The sequence below is a fragment of the Microcaecilia unicolor genome, chromosome 5 (genome assembly GCF_901765095.1).
Source record: "Microcaecilia unicolor chromosome 5, aMicUni1.1, whole genome shotgun sequence".
NCBI classification, from domain to species: Eukaryota; Metazoa; Chordata; class Amphibia; order Gymnophiona; family Siphonopidae; genus Microcaecilia; species Microcaecilia unicolor.
In genome coordinates this window covers 76,354,010-76,374,186 of record NC_044035.1, presented here as the reverse complement: position 1 = coordinate 76,374,186, position 20,177 = coordinate 76,354,010, and the positions used below count along the sequence as shown (strand labels likewise).

General features: G+C 45.0%; 1 protein-coding gene across 1 annotated transcript in view; it reads left to right on the top strand.

Annotated features, from left to right (window-relative positions):
* The first annotated feature begins 957 nt into the window (after window positions 1-957).
* Window positions 958-20,177, top strand: part of ZNF518A (zinc finger protein 518A) — a 32,722-nt gene continuing 13,502 nt past the window's right edge. The window contains 2 exon segments of the mRNA XM_030202998.1: window positions 958-1,038; window positions 1,887-1,951. The gene's annotated coding sequence lies outside the window, so the exon portion shown is untranslated.

The window sequence follows — 20,177 nt, the reverse complement described above, 5'->3', positions numbered from 1 at the left end:
CCATGAATGCATTACCTGAAAGGCTCGGCTTAACACAAGACTATCTGTACTTCAGGAAGCAGGTGAAAGCTTGGCTCTTCAACCAGGCCTTTAATGGAAGAAGTAACTAATTTGTTAGTCTCACTTACACACACAAGGATTGACTCGGGATGCACATACTGCAGTGGGACATATTTATCCACTCCTACCCTAGCTGAGATGATATTTAACCATCTCTCTGACCTCATGTGCAACTTTCTTCAAATCAGTCACCTTCTTTCGAATTCTTCCATCTTTCTTACTCATCTATATGTTACAACTTTGCCTTACCCTTCACTACCAATTATAATGTTCTATTACGTATTATGTAGTCGTTGCAAGTAGTATACCATGCCATATTTTGTATTGTTACTTGACTATTTTTACTGCTGTAATTGCCTATTGCTCATGTTTGATCTATTCTTACAGTATACCGCCTTGAGTGAATTCCTTCAAAAAGGTGGTAAATAAATCAAAATAAATAAATAAATAAATAAAATGATTGCTTTAGTTACAATGTGAACATCAGATTTTGGCATAAAACGGTCAGCTACGATTACAGGCATTGCACAAAGCACCTTCAATGAGGAATCTCAATCTAAATGCAAACAAATATGCTTAAAATGAGATTTCTATACAGAGGAAACCATGAATTGATTGTCACTATTAAATATTTCTAAACATTCTGCACGCTATGGAAGCAATGAGCTTGCTTAGGGTGCATTCTTTGGAGCAAAACAAATAATTTTGCTCACACGAATAAACGACGCAATTTCAGCAGCTTTCTTGTTGCAGCGCCTTCACGCCCCCTCCCCCCAATCCATTTCCCCTGCCCTTCCTCCTCCTCCTCCTCACCACGAGGCCAGCACTAGCAGCCTACTTCCAGGTAAAGTAAAGATTCATCCGCGGAGTGCGTCTCCGTGAGCAGTCCATTAGAGGAATTGCGAAAGGAGCAACAATTCCCGGATGTAACTGTCATGGCCGCCAACAGTGACTCGCTAAGCAATTGAGAAAAACAAGGTAATTCTTAGGCGAGCGGTGTTAGGGGATGCAAACAAACGATCGGATTCTGGAGGAGATGCCTTTTGTCCTGGCCGAGGGAAACTTGCGCGGAACGGGTTTGCCATATTCTGTGAAAAGAAAATGAAACTTTCGTTGACTTTGGGTACAGTACGTGGGCGGGGGACGTCGTTCAAACAGCCCTAAAATAGTGCCGTGTAAACTAGTTGGACAAAGTTTTTAAAGTTTGTGGAAGCTGTCGAGTGGACGTTCCATGCTTAAAACGTATATTCTAATACATTTTACGATTTTAATCCGAAAAGGTTATTGTAATTTAAGCCGCTATAGTCAATGGTTTGTGTATTCGTCCGCATAGGTGAAAGTAGGAAATAGATTTCTATTTGCAAACAACATTTTGAATTAAATGTGTTGTTACGAATACAGCTATAGAATAGTTGCATTTTGGTAGGGAAAAGGTAAGAAACACTAACCTATTGAGGTAGTTGTACAAACTTGTATATATTATATCTTGTAAATAATAGCTTTCATGATGAGCTTTTATATTTTGGGCCCGATTTATGTCCATTGGAAGTAGTTAATGGGTGGAACAACAGTGCAGGGTATTGTTGGAAATGTCACTCGAAATATTTGGTTTAAGCACCACTACAGATGCATATAATATGTCATATATTAACTTAGTTTATCCTTCAATTTAGCAATAATATTTATATTTAAAAACTTAGAAAATAGTTAGTGGTTTAGGTTTTCATAAGCCAATAAAATGTTCACCTACTTTATGATGACCTAACTTGTTCATGCTGATGAAATATGATAGTGTGCTAACAGCATATGTACAATTTTTTTTTAAGGAAAAATTCCTAGAGTTGGCGTACATACAGCATGTTTGTTTATGCTCATGCTACATTATATTGAGGTGAGATTTCTAGTTATTGTATTTGTTTCTGAAACAATGACTGCTGTTGTATTGGTAGTTAATATGTAGTTTTTCATAGTGTTGACCTAAAAAGTTATTGAAGTGAAGACAAACTCAGAATATTTTTGGCAAACAAATTTTACATTTAGAGCTACATTTATATAGGGTTATAAGGAGCCTAAATCTGTGTTACTGTGCACATATAACTTTAATAATCTGAAATGCAGCCATAGATTTGGGAATTACTTTGCAAATAATGTTGATCAAATGACAGATAATTTTATATCAAAAATTTAGAAAAAATACATTTTTTTAATATTCAGATAAAAATATAAACTAACAACCATATCATAATACACTTAGCTATAAAATTTGGATGCTTCAGTTTTATAATTTATTATAGGGGTCTTTTACAAAGCGCGGTAAGTCCAATGCAGGCTTACCGCTCGCTAAACCAGGTTACAGCAGCAGCTCGGTGGTAGTTCCCAGCTCCAGCATGTGTCGTTTCCAGCACTAGAAAAATATTTTTATGTTTGTAGTACTGGTGTTTACCCGGTAATCGGTTATTCTGGGTTAGCACAGGAGCCCTTACCGCCACCTCAGTGGGTGGTGGTAAGTCCCCCCCCCCCCCCCCCCCCCCCCCCAATGGCTGCATGGGAAGTGCTTCATTTGCCGCATGGCCATTTCTTAAAAAAAAAAAAAACAACAGCCTTTTACCCGTTGTGGTAAAACGGGGCCTCAGCACGTGTCAAAACACCTTTTGCCACCGCTTAGTAAATTGACCCCTAGGTGGTGGTCTAAATTCAGAGCAAATTTTTTCGGATGCCACTCTTCCTATGGGCCCTGCTGTAGATAACTCGAGCTAAGCTTTAGTAAAATACCTCCATAGAAACTTTATTGAGGCTGGTAAGTGAGCATGGTCAACACTGAACTTACCTCTAGCAGTGTTGCTGTACTGCCTCTTGATCTTGTTCTTCAGCCATTTTACCCAATGAGGCCTGGCAGCAGCGGAAGTACTTAAGTGTATAGTGCTATACAGCTCTGTGAGCATTTCTACGAACTTTAAAGCAAATCAGGATGTCGGATGGAATTTAGATTCAATTGAGAGTGTATTATGGGAGTAGTATTGATAATTTGGCATTTTAATATTTTTTGCAGGAAATTGAGTGTTTCAAATGCCAACAACTGGGGACCTGCAAGGCTTTAAAACTTGCATTATATATGTCAGTGCCAATTTGTTTTATGATTTTGTTTCAACTACTTTTTTTTAACAACTAATTTGAACACTTTTTTTTTTAGGAGAACAGTGTTGTGCAGTATTTTTTATTTCATTTCTAAACTGGGGGTTGTGATTGAGTAGTTCTCAATTTCATATTGTTATATTGTTGATCATTTATGTTTAGTGTCATCAGATTTGCCACATTGTCTGTGACACACACACACAACTTCAGGTCTTGCCACAGCATTTCAGTAGGGTTCAGATTGGGACTTTGACTTGGCCCAGTCCAAAACATGAAACGTTTCTCTATAGTTGAATAAGCTGAAAGGGTTGAACTTAGGACCGAAAGTGGTAAACTGGATAAGAAACTGGTTGACCGACAGGTGGCAGAGGGTGGTGGTAAATGGAATCCGCTCAGAGGAAAGAAGGTGAGCAGTGGAGTTCCTCAGGGGTCAGTGCTGGGGCCTATTCTGTTTAATATATTTGTGGGAGATATTGCTGAAGAGTTGGAAGGAAAGGTGTGCCTTTTTGCGGATGACACGAAAATAGCCAATAGAGTGGATACCTTGGAGGGAGTAGAAACGATGAGAAGGGATCTCTGAACATTAGAAGAATGGTTGAGGGTCTGGCAGTTAAACTTTAATGCCAAGAAGTGTAGAGTGGGTGGAGATCCAAGATGGCGATTTGAGCTATGTGGGCGTTTTCTTGTATCCGAGGGTTTGCTGTGGCGAAACGTCAGAATGTGGAAAAGGAAGGGGAAAGCAAAGGCTCAAGCCTCCCTGAACCTTGCTACGGGTCCCACTGTTCGTCAAGCCACATTAGAAGCCTTCGGAATGAGACCGCTCGAAGTGCAAGCTCCTGCTTCGACGAGACCCGTGGAAACGGGTCAGAGCATAGAGGAGGTGACGTTGAGCCCCTCCGCAGGAACAGCCCCCCCCCCCACCACCAGGAGGTGTTCAGATGCCGACGGAGAGGAACCGGATAGAGGAAGCTAATATGCAGCCCCTACCTGTTCAGTTGGGAGGACCTGTCGGCTTCTCTACCCCGATTGGAACAACAGAGGGAGAGCTGAGGGAATCGCTCTCAGATCGAGGAGGCACCCCAGACGGTAGTGGGATAGCGGTAAGACCGGCTGTTGTCACACTAGAAGTGCTCTGGGACTCAATTCAAGGACTAAACACTTCCCTTAAAATGGTAACAAATTCTCTTAAAGAAGAGATTGTGGGGGTTAAACAAATTTCCCAAACTTTGACTGTTAAAGTTCAAGAACAATTGGATAAAACAGCATTGTTGGAAGGAGAAGTCGCTAAACTTAAGAATATTGTGACTAACTTAATCAAAGACAAGGAAATTCAGGCACGAAAAATTGAATTTCTTGATAACCAATTCCGAAGGAATAATTTGCGGTTTATAAATTTCCCCAAGTCCCCACTGATTCCAGCAGTGGAGATGTTAAGGAAATATTTCGGTGACGTGCTGTGTCTACCAGTGGAGGGTTTTCCACCCGTTGTCAAGGCCCAGTACACAACAGGAGCTACAAACAACTTAAATGAACAACAACCGCAAAACCAGCAGTTAAACCTAACTGAATTTTTAGAGAGTTCCTTGGATGTAGTGACGGAACGGACCACTCTGCTGGGTACTTTTGCCTTTGAAATGGACAGGAACAACATCTTTAAGATTTATTTTCAACCTGTTAATGCAGTTTTTCTGGGTTCGAGGGTTCAAATTTTCCTGGTTTGACGAGGGACACGCAGAGGAGGAGGAGAGAATTCTTGCAATATAGGGCAAGACTTCTCAACCTGGGTGCAGTTTTTAAACTGAAATTTCCTTGTAGATGCTTAGTATCCCTACAATCGAATAACTATGTATTCTTTGACCCCTTAAAACTGCAACAATTTATAATAGCAAAGGAAAGTGTTAATACTCCTTAGTTGAACCCAAAGAATGTAATATGCTGTAAAGTTGGCTTGCAGGATAAACTTGCTCTTCACGCTTATGGACAATTAATTTCCTTCTGTTTTCCTAGTATTTGGATCTTTATTTGTGGCCAAAGTAATTGATGTAATTTCCATTCTAATTTTTTCTTTTTTAAATCAATTTCTTGTATTTCCATTACATTTATGTTGTTTAATAAATGTAAAATTATAAATAAAATATTTAAAAAAAAAAAAAGTGTAGAGTGATGCACTTGGGGTGCGGAAACCCAAAAGAGAGATACCGGATAGGAGGGGAGAGTTTAGTAATCTTGACTCAGGAGAGAGACCTTGGGGCGTTGGTGTCGGAGGATCTGAAGATGAAGAAACAATGCGACAAGGTGACGGCCGTGGCCAGAAGGATGCTAGGCTCCATAGAGAGGGGCATAACCAGCAGAAGAAAGAAGGTGTTGATGCCCCTCTACAAATTGTTGGCGAGGCCCCACTTGTAGTATTGTGTTCAGTTTTGGAGGCCGTATCTTGCTAAAGATGTAAAAAGACTGGAAGCGGTGCAAAGAAAAGCTACGAAAATGGTATGGGATTTGCGTTGCAAACCGTACAAGGAGAGATTTGCTGACCTGAACATGTATGCCTTGGAGGAAAAGAGAAACGGGGGTGATATGATACAGATGTTCAAATATTTGAAAGGTATTAATCCGCAATCAAACCTTTTCCAGAGACGGGAAGGCGGTAGAACTAGAGGTCACGAATTGAGGTTGAAGGAGGGCAGACTCAGGCCTAATGTCAGGAAGTATTTTTTCACGGAGAGAGTGGTGGATATGTGGAATGCCCTCCCGCAGGAGGTGGTGGAGATAAAACGGTAATGGAATTCAAACATGCGTGGGATAAACACAAAGGAATCCTGTTTAGAAGGAATGGTTCTGTGGAATCTTAGCGGAGATTGGGTGGCGACGCCAGTAATTGGAAACAAAACTGGAGCTGGGCAGACTTCTTCGGTCTATGCCCTGATCATGACTGAATAGATAGGGATGGGCTGGAGTGTAAATTTTAAGGGGCTTTAATGTTAGCTTCAGAACTTAGTACAAGAACAGTACTGGGCAGACTTCTACGGTCTGTGCCCTGAGAAAGGCAAGGACAAATCAAACTCTGGTATACATATAAAGTATCACATACCATGGAAAATGAGTTTATCTTGTTGGGCAGACTGGATGGACCTTACAGGTCTTTATCTGCCGTCATTTACTATGTTTACTATGTATAGGTGTTTTATGTTGGATTTAATGAATATTTAGGCGTGCTATCTTATTGCATCACCTGGTTTGCAGCTCAGGTTCAGCTCACAGAATGATTTTGTGTGTGTGTCAGTGTTCATAACACAGGATCAAATGGGCAGAAACATGACACTTAGCTTAGATCAGAGGATCTTGCAGGCACCCATTTCGCCAGACAGAAGATTTTTTTTTCTTGCAGTCACTCGCACAGCAAAGTGCTGAATCTGCTGCCATGGGATCTAAGCTATGTGTCTCGTTTCTGCCCATTTGATCCTGTACTTGGGGCTGTTGTAAGACATTGACATACAGCACACCATGAATGTTTGAACTTTGCACATTTATTTTAACAAAACTGGGGTTTTTGACCTGTGATTGAAATTGTTGCTAAAGACAGATCCCTTTGCATGCCATTAATAAGGGCATGTGATATGATTCGTGCGACGTTTGAGGTCTTTTCCCCTGCAATTAGTCATAAAGTGAATTTGTTTTCATTTTTGATTGAAGTTGTCTGTGTATATATGCATACTCGTACACATCCACACATCTATTTATATGTAGAACTTTCATGGACCAGCAAAGGCTTTTATATTTCTACTAGCTTAGGAGGACAGGTAGGTGCATGTTGTAAATGATTTTATAGAATTTTATTTTGGTTTTAGATGTATTACTCTATCCAAATCTGAGCTGACAACAAATTAACAATAGGGTACAATACATATTTACCTTCTTGCCCAAGAATGCTTACGATCTAAGGGCCGGATTTACTAACATTGGTTAGTGCACCTTAATATTTAAGGTACAAGTCTCACTATTATTAATGGGGCTTGTTTAGTAATTAGAAATACAACTAGTATTAATACATAATAACGTGTTAGTAAAGTAGACCCTAAGGGCCCTGTTTACTAAGATGCGTTAGCATTTTTAACGCGCCTACAATTAGCGTGTGCGCTAACTGTGTAGGCGCGTACACTGTTAACGCTCATACTTGGTTAATGCACATTAAAAATGCTAACTCGCCTATAACGCAGCTTAGTAAACAGGACCCTAAGTTTGAACCATAGGCAAAAATAGGTTAAGGACTCAATTCTGTAAATAAGTGGCAAAAATAAAGCACGCTAAGCTGTTTATAGAATAGTGCTGGGATCCATGTCCAGTTTTGTGTGCCAGGATTTATACCAACTGAACTGTAGTATAAATCTCCATGCCTAAATTAGATGTGGATCCCCCAATTCTATAACACAGCATGCAAATCGTACAAACGCCACTGACCTGCCCATGTCCACGCCCCCTTTCCAGGTAAATGCAGTCAAATTTATGCGCACATCTTTATAGACTAGCGACTATAAAGATACACACGTAAATTCCTATTATTGGCAATCGGTGCCAATTTACTGCCCAGTTATCAGCATTAATTGACTCTGAGCAATTAAATTGCACGCAATTTTGAGTACTATGTATAGAATTAGGAGGTAAGTGACTTTCGCAAACTTACAAGGAACCAAGCATTATATCAGTTCTGTTTTAACTACTAGGCTACTTCTCCATCACATTATTAACATATTCTTCCAAGCAGCGGTGCTAGGTACAGTTTTGAGTTATTGATGGGACTGTTTTTAGACTCTTCATATTTTGGTTTTAGAAATGTAGAACATGACATGAAGAAACATACAATTTATCCAGTCTGCCCTCTCGCACCAATTGATTAGCTCTGTAATCCCTTGTTCCTCACAGGTCTGTGCTTGACCCATGTCATCTTGAATTTGATACTGTCCTTGTGAGGCTGTTCAAGTAACCATCCCTGTTTTCTATAAATGCGTATTTCCTTAGATTATTCCTCTTTCTCATCTTACGATCCTCATGTTACAGAGCCTCCTTTCTATTGAAGGCAGCTTGGCTTCTTTGTATTTATACACTAGAGGTATTAAAAATCTCTCATAGATTCTGTATTCTGCCTTTTCTTAATAATATGGTATTTTAGCAATGTATTTGCAAACTATGTTTGGATCTAATTTAAACTCTGATAAGAGAGAAATCTCACCGAATAAATAACTTGGCAAAAGGCTATATTTTGATATTCAACAAAAAGATTCATCTGAAAGTATCCTTGTGTGAAACGAAATGCATGTCAAACCTTAACGCCAGTAACTGAAATGCTTCCTATAACTGTAGATCAATTTGTCACATCACCCTTGAGGAATTGTGGCCCAATTCATCCATACAAAACTTTTACCTCTGTAACATTTTGAGGGATTCTGCTATTGAGCCAAAAATTGAACTATTTACAGCAGTGGTTTTCATTCTAGTACTCGGGGACAAACCAGTCAGGTTTTAAGGATACCAGTGGTTGGAAACCTTGCTGCCCACTTGTAAAAAAGCCCATCTTAAGGCTTACTATTTTTTACCCAGGCTTTTGGTCCTTGCACGCCATCATTGTCTTCTGATTCTGGGAATGTCAAATAACGGCATTTCTTTTGTTTTGGTGTGTGCTATTATGCCTTTTTTTGTTTTGTTTTGCTGTTTTTCTACAGTATTTGTTTTACATTTTCCTTTTCTTGCCTATTTTTATTGTAGTTTCTTTCTACCTTATTTAATATAAGTGCGTTGTAAACCGCTTTGATGGGTTCTCTCCTAAGTGGTATATCAAGACTTCGAATAAACTTGATACCCCACACTGGATATGCATGAGAGAGATTTGCATACAATGAAGGGAAGTGCAGGCTAATGTATTTCGGGCCTGTATATATTATGGATATCCTGAAAACCCAACTGGCCAGGTGGTCCTTGAGGAATGTGTTGAAAACCACTGGTCTAGAGAATTTTATTCCAGAAGGGATCTACAAATACTTGAAAACTGGTTGAATGCTCTGACAATTGTTGTTTTTAATAATTTGTTCATTTAATTTACGTTTAAATACAGATAAAGAGAAACAGCAGCAAGCAAACAAATATAAAAAGAAAATAAGTTAATTAGCCTAAATCATTAGAAAGGCAATAAGAGAGACAACAATTAGTCCTTTATAACCCATAAACTCCAATCCTCACATCATCTGTCAACACAAAGCCTTCCCTTTCCCTCAAACAGAATGTTCCACTAGAATGGTTTTTTTTTTTTTTTAATAAATGAGTTGCATCAACAAACTTGTAGCTTTCCTCATTGAGTCTGCAAATAGGTGGGAAAATGTGGGATACAAGTGCAATAAAATAAAAATATGTCCCACAACATTTAAAAGGAAATTTGAAAAGGAAAGTTCCTCCCAGAGCCAAACCCTAGGATTTAGCTGAAGGAAGAAATATCTTGATTGCGCAGCACAAGCTATATCACAAAGGTGTCTTCTTAAACTACAGCTTCAAAATAGGTAACTTACTCCCCCGGCTGCTGGTGCAGTAATGCCAGCACAGCCCATTCAGAGTGAATGGTCTGTATCGGCATTACTGCGCGGCTTTGTGCAGGGGGTTATTGTTCTGTGTTGCAAAAAAATACATAAAGTGTAGTCTTCCAGAAACTCAGTTAAACTTACAGATGGAGAAATTCTTTTGTAAAGGCCACCTTCTTCCTCTGGTAATAGAGGGATCCTTTTACTGATTAATAATTAGGTCTGCCACCTCTGTTGGGCAGCGGAAACCATAGGCATTCTACTATCCTGGAAAGAATTGCACATCCCCTCTAAATACTTAATTACCCAGACCTTGTGCCTGCTCATGACAGTTTTAAACAGTCTGGGCAGTGGCAAGCTCAATAATTAGAAAGAAACCCAGTATTCAGTGGATATAGTAAGATAATTTATTAGGAACAGCATCTTACCCAAAGGCAGTACAGGCAACCAGGTATTGGTATGGTAGAACAGCACCTCATGACACGTCTGTCTCCAGCCTTTTGAAGTCTTCTGATCTATACCCTTCTGACTGCCTTTTTTATACCATTTTGACCCTATTCATTCCAGTGGACCCTAGCTTTCTCACCAGAGCTCTTGGCCCTTATCAGTTGATAAGAATGACTTCACATGTTCTCAAGCCCTAAGTATAAACAAATTATGTTTAGGACAACATCTGCGAAGAAATAACATCACAGGTCATTTTGCCCTCCTCAGCTCCCCCTCCTTCTACTTGCATCTGACTCACTACTCACTTGCATTAGCCAAAACATCTTAGCTCATGACTTCTCGCAGGTGCCAGTCCCAGGATTGTTGACAAGAGCAAATGCCCCCTCCCTTGCCAGCTCTCTGGAAACTCCCTTCAGCTTGAGCTGCAGTGAAATATATTTTGTATCAGAGGTGATTTTTGATTTTAAGAGGCCTAGCTCTTAGCCTGAGCCATTGACCTGTATTTTACTGAGAGCAAGTGACAGTATATTTCTACATTACCAAGCTGCGGTAAAAAGGGCCCTGCATTTTTGCTGCAGGCCAGAGCCCTTTTTACCGCAGCGGGTAAAAAGTATGTAAAAAAAAGGGCCATGCGCTAGAAATTATGGAGGTATTTTTCGTAACTTTGGAAATGACATGCGCTAAAGGTGGAGCTACTGCCGGTAGTCACTTTGGGCCGGCGGTAGTAAAAGGGCGGTAGTAAAAGGGCCCCAGAATTCTTTTTTTGTTTGTTTTTTGCCCAACAATAAAAAATTAATCAGGCATGATATCAGCATTAGCTAATTTAAACATTTCAGTGAAGTAGTTACATAACAACACTTAAACAGATAATAGATGTGTCTGAGGAAAATTAAGCAGAAGCAGGGAAGTAGCGTGATCAACAAGACACTTCCAAAAAACCCAAGGAGACAAAAAGTGTAAAAATGTTCTTTAATGGTAGATAAGACTCGACACAGCACAGTGTTTCGGCAAACAATGCCTTCCTCAGGAGTCTGGAGAATAAAATATGTAGATATAGATACAAATGTGTAAAATTATATATATATATATATATATATATATATATATATATAAAAGCAAAAAAGCCCATTTCGCGAAAATTGAAACGGGCCCTAAGAAGGCTTTCTAAGTGATTTTTCTCCTCTCTCCCCTGCCTCTCCTCCATGTCCAGCGATTCTCCAATCCAATCCATGTCCAGTGATTCTTCACTGCCTTCCCCTCCCATCCATGTCCACTGACTCTCGTCTAAGCGATTTCTCCTCTCTCCCCTGCCTTCCCCTCCATGCCCAGCGATTCTCCTCTGCCCTCCCCTCCCATCCCATCCATGTCCAGTGGCTCGCATATGGTTTCGAACCCAGCCAGCGAGGGACGCAGATGGACAAATTATTATATATATATACAGTGCACTCCATTTAAGTGCACGTCGGATAAGCGCATGCTCTGTTTAACTGCATATCGTACTTCGGTCCTGTTTTTGGCACCATCAGTTTCTTTAGGGACAAACTTCTGTTTAGCGCACCACTGATAAGTGCAAGATTCGCTTATATGCATGGTTTATGACCAATCCTCTGCAGGAAAGACTCTGCATAAGCGCATGCACGGAATATGGAAGCTGATTGTCACGTGACAAAGGGGTGGTAAATTTGAAATCTCGTTGGTTAACTGCCACAGGCAGAATAAGTGAAAGAAAGTTGTTAGAGTGTACACTGGAGTCGTCATCGCGCAATTGTAAGACTTTAACACTGGCTGAACGAATAGAAGTTCTTAAAAAAACTAGAAAACAAGTCAAGCATCTATTGCTAAAGAATATGGTGTCAATCCCAGTCAAATTTCATGTATCTTGAAACAGAACGATCAGCTTCTGGAAGACTGGCAAAACAGTACAAATCCACACAGGAAATGAAAACAGGCGGGTAAAGCTGAGGATGTAGAAGATGCTCTTCGGTGGTTTTCTCAAGTCAGGTGCAGACAGTTTCCTGTCAGTGGTCCACTGCTTATGGAGAAAGCTAATCAGCTAGCTGAAAGTCTTGGACTAACTGAATTCAAAGCCACTGTTGGATGTTTGGAAAGATGGAAGGAGAGGAACAACATAAAATTCAAGAAACAGCATGGTGAAAAACAAGATGCTGATGACTTTGGTGCTGAAAATTGGGTTGTTTGTTCTTCCTACCATCTTGAACGAGTTTGCACCTCGTGACATTTTCAATGCTGACGAAAACGGTCTCTACTGGCGAGCGATTCCTGATGGAACACTTGCATTCAATCAAGCCGAAACTAGAGGAAGTAAAACGTTAAAGGACCTACTGACGAGCCTCCTTTGCTGCAATATGGATGGGAGTGAGAAGTTGGAACCACTCGTCATTGGAAAGAGCAAACAGCCCCGTTACTTCAAGAATGTTAAGCGACTTCCTGTGTCATACGAGGCTAACGCTAATTCATGGATGACTGGGGAAATTTGGAAGCAGTGGCTGAAGAAGTTAGACACTAGAATGCGGGCACAAAAGCATCAGATTTTGTTGCTTTGTGATAATTGTGCTGCACACAGTGATGATGTCAGGCTGTCTAACGTCAAGATAGTCTTCCTGCCACCAAACACTACCTCACTGATCCAACCTATGGATCAGGGCATAATAGCCAATTTCAAACAATATTATCGGGCTCTTGTGCTACGTCGTCTGATGAGCGTTATGGAAGAATTCCTTACAATCTTGGACACCAGTTGAGTTTGGGTCTTCTAAATGAAGGTTAATGTCCCCAGTGACTAGTATGTTTGAGTTAGATGTACAAGTGGCCGATATGAAATCCATTAAGGTTATATATGCTTCGCTCTAAGTGCCTGGCGGTCTGTAGAATAGGACGCAATTTAGTTTGCCGGCTACACTTTTATGTTGCAATCTGATTGAGAATTTCTAGTTGAGGTGTGATTGATTCAGCAGTGGTTATATAAACAAGGTCAAAGAGGTGTACAAGATACACTGCAGAAAGTGTATACCTTTAAAAAGTCTGGTGAATGGTGAGCATACAGGATACGATTGCAAGACTTGGAAGCTGCGAAGAAAAGGATACGGAGGTTGGGGAAAGCAGACAAATGAAGCAGAGACAGAATAAAGAAGGCAGGTGCATGTATATAACTATTGCACTCATCCTACAGTGAAGTAAAAAAGAGGGTATGCAGGAGTGAGCTGGGGAATAGAATGCTAAGGTGGTATATAGAAAAGAGCCGGAAAGCTGCAGGAGTGCTGAGCATGAAATGAGGAGTAAAGCGCTGTATATACAGGGGGTCAAACAGTTGCAGAAGTGCCGAAACAAAGTGGTGAATGAAGCCAAGCACTGAATAAAAGGCTGATATATGGTGACATGCAGAGGAATTGGGGGAAAAAGCAAGGTTGATAGATTAGTAATTCTTGAGTGGTGCAGATAATGGAACCACAGGGTCAAAAAACCCCAGTGCATATTATGAGAATGGTGTATGCAAACAGAAACTCACTGGGTGCGGAAAGAAAAGCTAGAGTAGTGCTTGTGGGAAAAACGACAATATGAATAAATAAATAGACTGGTGAATGGTGAGCATACAGGATAAGATTGCAGGAGCTAGAAAAATATGGAGGTCTGGGAAAGAGGACAAATGGGAGGCCATAATGGATATGAAAGACTGAGGCAGAGTAAGGAAGGCGGGTTCATGTGTGCAACTAGTGCATTTAACCTACTGTGAGGTTGAAACATGGAGAATGGGAGGGACAGTATACAAGATAAAACCGAAAAATAGGGCGAGTGCAAGAGTGAACTGGGGAGTGGAGCGCTAAAATGATATATATAGAAAAAGCCGAAAAGCTGCAGGAGCATTAATGTGAAATGAGGAGTAAAGCGCTTTATATACAGAGAGTCGAACAGTTGCAAAAGTGAAGAGTGAAGCAAAGAAAGCACTGAATAAAAGGATGATATGTAGTGACATACAGAGGAATTAAAGGAAAAACAAGGGTGACAGAGTAGTAGTCCTTGAATGGTGCAGAATCAAGAAATACTGTTCGTATTATGAGAGAGGTGTAAGTATACCAAAACTCTCCGGGTGCAGAAGGAGAAGCTAGAGTAGCTCTAGTAGGAACAGCGGCAAAATGAGAAAATACTGAATTCAAACGTACCTCTGAGTTGGTATAGGTTCGGTGAATGCCAAATGGGAAAGCGCTGTGTCAGCAGTAAGTGGGTTGTATGAAGGATAGGAAACAGAGAGTGGGGTTAAATGGGCAGCATTCACAATGGAGAAGGGTAGTTAATGGGGTTCCTCGGGGGGTCAGTGCTAGGACCGCTGCTTTTTAATATATTTATAAATGATTTAGAGATGGGAGTAACTAGCGAGGTAATTAAATTTGCTGATGACACAAAGTTATTCAAAGTTGTTAACTCGTGACAGGATTGTGAAAAATTACAGAAGAACTTTACGAGACTGGGAGACTGGGCGGCTAAATGGCAGATGACGTTTAATGTGAGGAAGTGCAAGGTGATGCATGTGGGAAAAAAGAACCCGAATTATAGCTACGTCATGCAAGGTTCCACGTTAGGAGTTACAGACCAAGAAAGGGATCTGGGTGTTGTTGTCGATAATACACTGAAACCTTCTGCTCAGTGTGTTGCTGTGGCTCGGAAAGCGAATAGAATCTTGGGTATTATTAGGAAAGGTATGGAAAACAGGTGTGAGGATGTTATAATGCCGTTATATCGCTCCATGGTGCGACTGCACCTTGAGTATTGTGTTCAATTCTGGTCGCCGCATCTCGAAAGTGGAATTGGAAAAGGTGCAGCGAAGGGCGACTAAAATGATAGCGGGGATGGGACGACTTCCTTATGAAGAAAGACTAAGGAGGCTAGGGCTTTTCAGCTTGGAGAAGAGACGGCTGAGGGGAGACATGATAGAGATATATAAAATTAATGAGTGGAGTGGAACAAGTGGATGTGAAGCATCTGTTCATGCTTTCCAAAAATACTAGGACTAGGGGGCATGCGATGTAACTACAGTGTAGTAAATTTAAAACAAATCAGAGAAAAATTTTCTTCACCCAACGCATAATTAAACTCTGGAATTCGTTGCCGGAGGAACGTGGTGAAGGCGGTTAGCTTGGCAGAGTTTAAAAAGGGGTTAGACGGTTTCCTAAAGGACAAGTCCATAAACTGCTACTAGATGGACTTGGGAAAAATCCACAATTCCAGGAATAATATGTATAGAATGTTTGTACGTTTGGGAAGCTTGCCAGGATTGGCCGCTGTCGTGGACAAGATGCTGGGCTCGATGGACCCTTGGTCTTTTCCCAGTGTGGCATTACTTATGTACTTATATTTCTCCGAGGACAAGCAGGCTGCTTGTTCTCACGACTGGGTGACGTCCGCGGCAGCCCCCACCAACCGGAAAAAGCTTCGCGGGACAGTCGACACGCAGGGCACGCCCACCGCGCATGCGCGGCCGTCTTCCCGCCCGTGCGCGACCGCTCCCGCCAGTTCCTTTTTTTCCGCGACTGGAGAGAGTTGTGCTTCTGCCACTCTCTCTGTTTCAGCCGCCGGATTTTTCGACCGCGTTTACGCGGATCGCCGCTTCGCTCGGATTACCGTTCGGTTTTCCCTCTTCTTGTTTGTTAAAAAAAAAAAAAAAAAAATCTCTGCGCGTGTGGAGCACGCGCTCCCCTTTTCCCTCGCTTCCAGCGGGGACGCCACGTTGCGGCCTAGTGGTCGCTCGGTCGTTATTTTTTCGTGGTGTGATTTTAGCCACCATTGACGACTTTGACTTCGCCGACGCGATTTTTCCGTCGATGTCCTCGAAGGTCCCGAGTGGATTTAAAAAGTGTGGTCGCTGCGGCCGGCCGATCTCGCAGACCGACACCCACGCTTGGTGCCTCCAGTGCCTCGGGCCGGAGCATAATCTCAAGTCGTGTGCTTTGTGTCTCGGTCTCCGGAAACGGACTCAGGTTGCGAGGCAAGTTCTGCGGGACCGTCTTTTTGGAACTTGCGCCGGCCCCTCGACGTCGACCTCGACGGCATCGGTATCGAAGGCCGGTTCTTCGGTACCGGTATCGATGCCCGAGACATCTGCACCGATGGCAGCGACCCCAGGAGAACAGGTCCCGTCGGCCCGCCGGTCCGCCGGTGAGAGTGGGGTTGAGAGGCCGCGTGGGTAATCGGCCCCGGTCACTCCCTCAGCTCGTGAGCCACGGGACCGAACCCTGTCTGACCCGGTACCTCGAGACCGAGGGGGATCGACCTCCTCCTCCTCCATGCCATCCGGCGCCGGTGACGTGCATCGAAAAAAGGACAAGAAGCGTCGTCACCGGACGCCCTCGGTGCATCCCGAAGAGGAGTCGACGCCGAAGCGTCATCGTCGAGAGGAGAGGTCTCCGTCGGTTGTGGAGGTACCGACGCGTCGGGGTTCCGGCACCTCGGTGCCGTCTCCTGGCTCCCAGCAGCTTCCGGCACCGACACCCTTACCGGCCCCACCGCCTTTTCCGGCAGCGGGCCTGGACGAGTGCCTCAGAGCCATCCTTCCGGGGATCCTGGAAGGGCTGATGCGCCAGGCGGTGCCGGCGCCGGGGGTGCTTGCGCCCTCGGCGCCGATGACTGTGGCGCCGGCGAGCTCTAGCCCGGCGCCGGGGACGTCGACACCGCCGCCGCTTGCGGTGCCGGTCTCGACAGCCACGCAGGTGGAGTCCCCGTCGACGTCGATGGAGGGAGCTCCGTCCCCGCCGGCGCGGGAGTCCACCGCTCGACGACACCGAGACCTTGGTGCCTCGACGTCGAGCCGGGCCCGGTACCGGACTCAGCTACATGAGCTAATGTCCGATACCGAGGATGAGGACTCGTGGGGGGAAGAGGAGGACCCGAGATATTTCTCCTTAGAGGAGTCTACGGGCCTCCCCTCGGACCCCACGCCTTCACCGGAGAGGAAGCTCTCACCTCCTGAGAGTCTCTCCTTTGCGCGGGATATGTCTATCAGCATTCCCTTCCCCGTGGTCTCTGTGGAAGAGCCGAGGGCCGAGATGCTCGAGGTCCTCGACTATCCATCACCACCTAGAGAGTCCTCCACGGTGCCGCTGCACAATGTCCTGAAGGAGACGCTGCTTCGGAACTGGGTGCGACCATTAATTAACCCCACCATTCCCAAGAAAGCAGAGTCCCAGTACAGGATCCACTCTGACCCAGAGCTCATGCGGCCCCAGTTGCCCCATGACTCAGCGGTCGTGGATTCTGCTCTCAAGAGGGCACGGAGTTCGAGGGATACCGCCTCGGCGCCCCCGGGGCGGGAGGCTCGCACTCTGGACTCGGTTTGGGAGGAAGGCCTACCAATCCTCCATGCTCGTGACCCGCATCCAGTCATACCTGCTCTATATGAGCATCCACATGCGGACCAATGTGCAACAGCTGGCGGACCTGGTCGATAAGCTCCCGCCGGAGCAGTCCAGGCCTTATCAGGAGGTGGTCAGGCAGCTGAAGGCGTGCAGAAAGTTCCTGTCCAGGGGTATTTTTGACACCTGTGACGTGGCATCTCGTGCTGCGGCCCAAGGTATAGTGATGCGCAGGCTCTCATGGCTGCGTGCCTCTGACCTGGACAACCGCACCCAGCAGAGACTGGCCGACGTCCCTTGCCGGGGGGATAACATTTTCGGTGAGAAGGTCGAGCAGATGGTGGACCAACTGCATCAGCGGGAAACCGCTCTCGACAAGCTCTCCCACCGGGCGCCTTCAGCATCCACCTCCACAGGTGGACGTTTTTTCCCGGGCCCGGCAGGCTGCACCCTATTCTTTTGCGAAGCGTAGGTACAACCAGCCGGCCCGAAGGCCTCGTCAGGCACAGGGACAGCCCCAGCGCGCTCGTTCTCGTCAACAGCGTGCGCCTAAGCAGCCCCCTGCGCCTCCACAGCAAAAGCCGGGGACGGGCTTTTGACTGGATCCACGGGAACATAGCCGCCCTACAAGTGTCCGTACCGGACGATCTGCCGGTCGGAGGGAGGTTAAAATTTTTTCACCAAAGGTGGCCTCTCATAACCTCCGACCAGTGGGTTCTCCAAATAGTGCGGTGCGGATACGCCCTGAATTTGGCCTCCCTGCCCCCAAATTGTCCTCCGGGAGCTCAGTCTTTCAGCTCCCACCACAAGCAGGTACTTGCAGAGGAACTCTCCGCCCTTCTCAGCGCCAATGCGGTCGAGCCCGTACCACCCGGGCAGGAAGGGCAGGGATTCTATTCCAGGTACTTCCTTGTGGAAAAGAAAACAGGGGGGATGCGTCCCATCCTAGACCTGAGAGGCCTGAACAAATTCCTGGTCAAAGAAAAGTTCAGGATGCTTTCCTTGGGCACCCTTCTGCCAATGATTCAGAAAAACGATTGGCTATGTTCCCTGGATTTAAAGGACGCATATACTCACATACCGATACTGCCAGCTCACAGACAGTATCTCAGATTCCGCCTGGGCGCACGGCACTTTCAGTATTGTGTGCTGCCCTTTGGGCTCGCCTCTGCCCCACGAGTGTTTACCAAGTGCCTCGTGGTGGTAGCAGCCTACCTACGCAAGCTGGGAGTGCACGTGTTCCCATATCTCGACGATTGGCTGGTCAAGAACACCTCGGAGGCAGGAGCCCTCCGGTCCATGCGGTGCACTATTCAACTTCTGGAGCTGCTGGGGTTTGTGATAAATTACCCAAAGTCCCATCTCCAGCCAACTCAGTCTCTGGAATTCATAGGAGCGCTGCTGAACTCCCAGACGGCTCAGGCCTACCTTCCCGAAGCGAGGGCCACCAATCTCTTGGCCCTGGCTTCGCAGACCAGAGCGTCTCAGCAGATCACAGCTCGGCAGATGTTGAGACTTCTGGGTCATATGGCCTCCACAGTTCATGTGACTCCCATGGCTCGTCTTCACATGAGATCTGCTCAATGGACCCTAGCTTCCCAGTGGTTCCAAGCCACCGGGAATCTAGAAGATGTCATCCGCCTCTCCACCAGTTGCCGCACTTCACTGCTCTGGTGGACCATCCGGACCAATTTGACCCTGGGACGTCCATTCCAAATTCCGCAGCCCACGAAAGTGCTGACGACGGATGCATCTCGCCTGGGGTGGGGAGCCCATGTCGATGGGCTTCACACCCAGGGTCTGTGGTCCCTCCAGGAAAAGGATCTGCAGATCAACCTCCTGGAGCTCCGAGCGATCTGGAACGCACTGAAGGCTTTCAGAGATCGGCTGTCCTGCCAAATTATCCAAATTCGGACAGACAATCAGGTTGCAATGTATTACGTCAACAAGCAGGGGGGCACCGGATCTCGCCCCCTGTGCCAGGAGGCCGTCGGGATGTGGCGTTGGGCGTGTCGGTTCGGCATGCTCCTCCAAGCCACGTACCTGGCAGGCGTAAACAACAGTCTGGCCGACAGACTGAGCAGAGTCATGCAACCGCACGAGTGGTCGCTCCATACCAGAGTGGTACGCAAGATCTTCCGAGCGTGGGGCACCCCCTCGGTGGACCTTTTCGCCTCTCAGACCAACCACAAGCTGCCTCTGTTCTGTTCCAGACTTCAGGCACACGGCAGGCTAGCGTCGGATGCCTTTCTCCTCCATTGGGGGACCGGCCTCCTGTATGCTTATCCTCCCATACCTTTGGTGGGGAAGACCTTACTGAAGCTCAAGCAAGACCACGGCACCATGATTCTGATTGCGCCCTTTTGGCCCCGTCAGATCTGGTTCCCTCTTCTTCTGGAGTTGTCCTCCGAAGAACCGTGGAGATTGGAGTGTTTTCCAACTCTCATTTCGCAGAACGACGGAGCGTTGCTGCACCCCAACCTTCAGTCTCTGGCTCTCACAGCCTGGATGTTGAGGGCGTAGACTTCACTGCGTTGGGTCTGTCTGAGGGTGTCTCCCGGGTCTTGCTTGCCTCTAGGAAGGATTCCACTAAAAAGAGTTACTTTTTCAAGTGGAG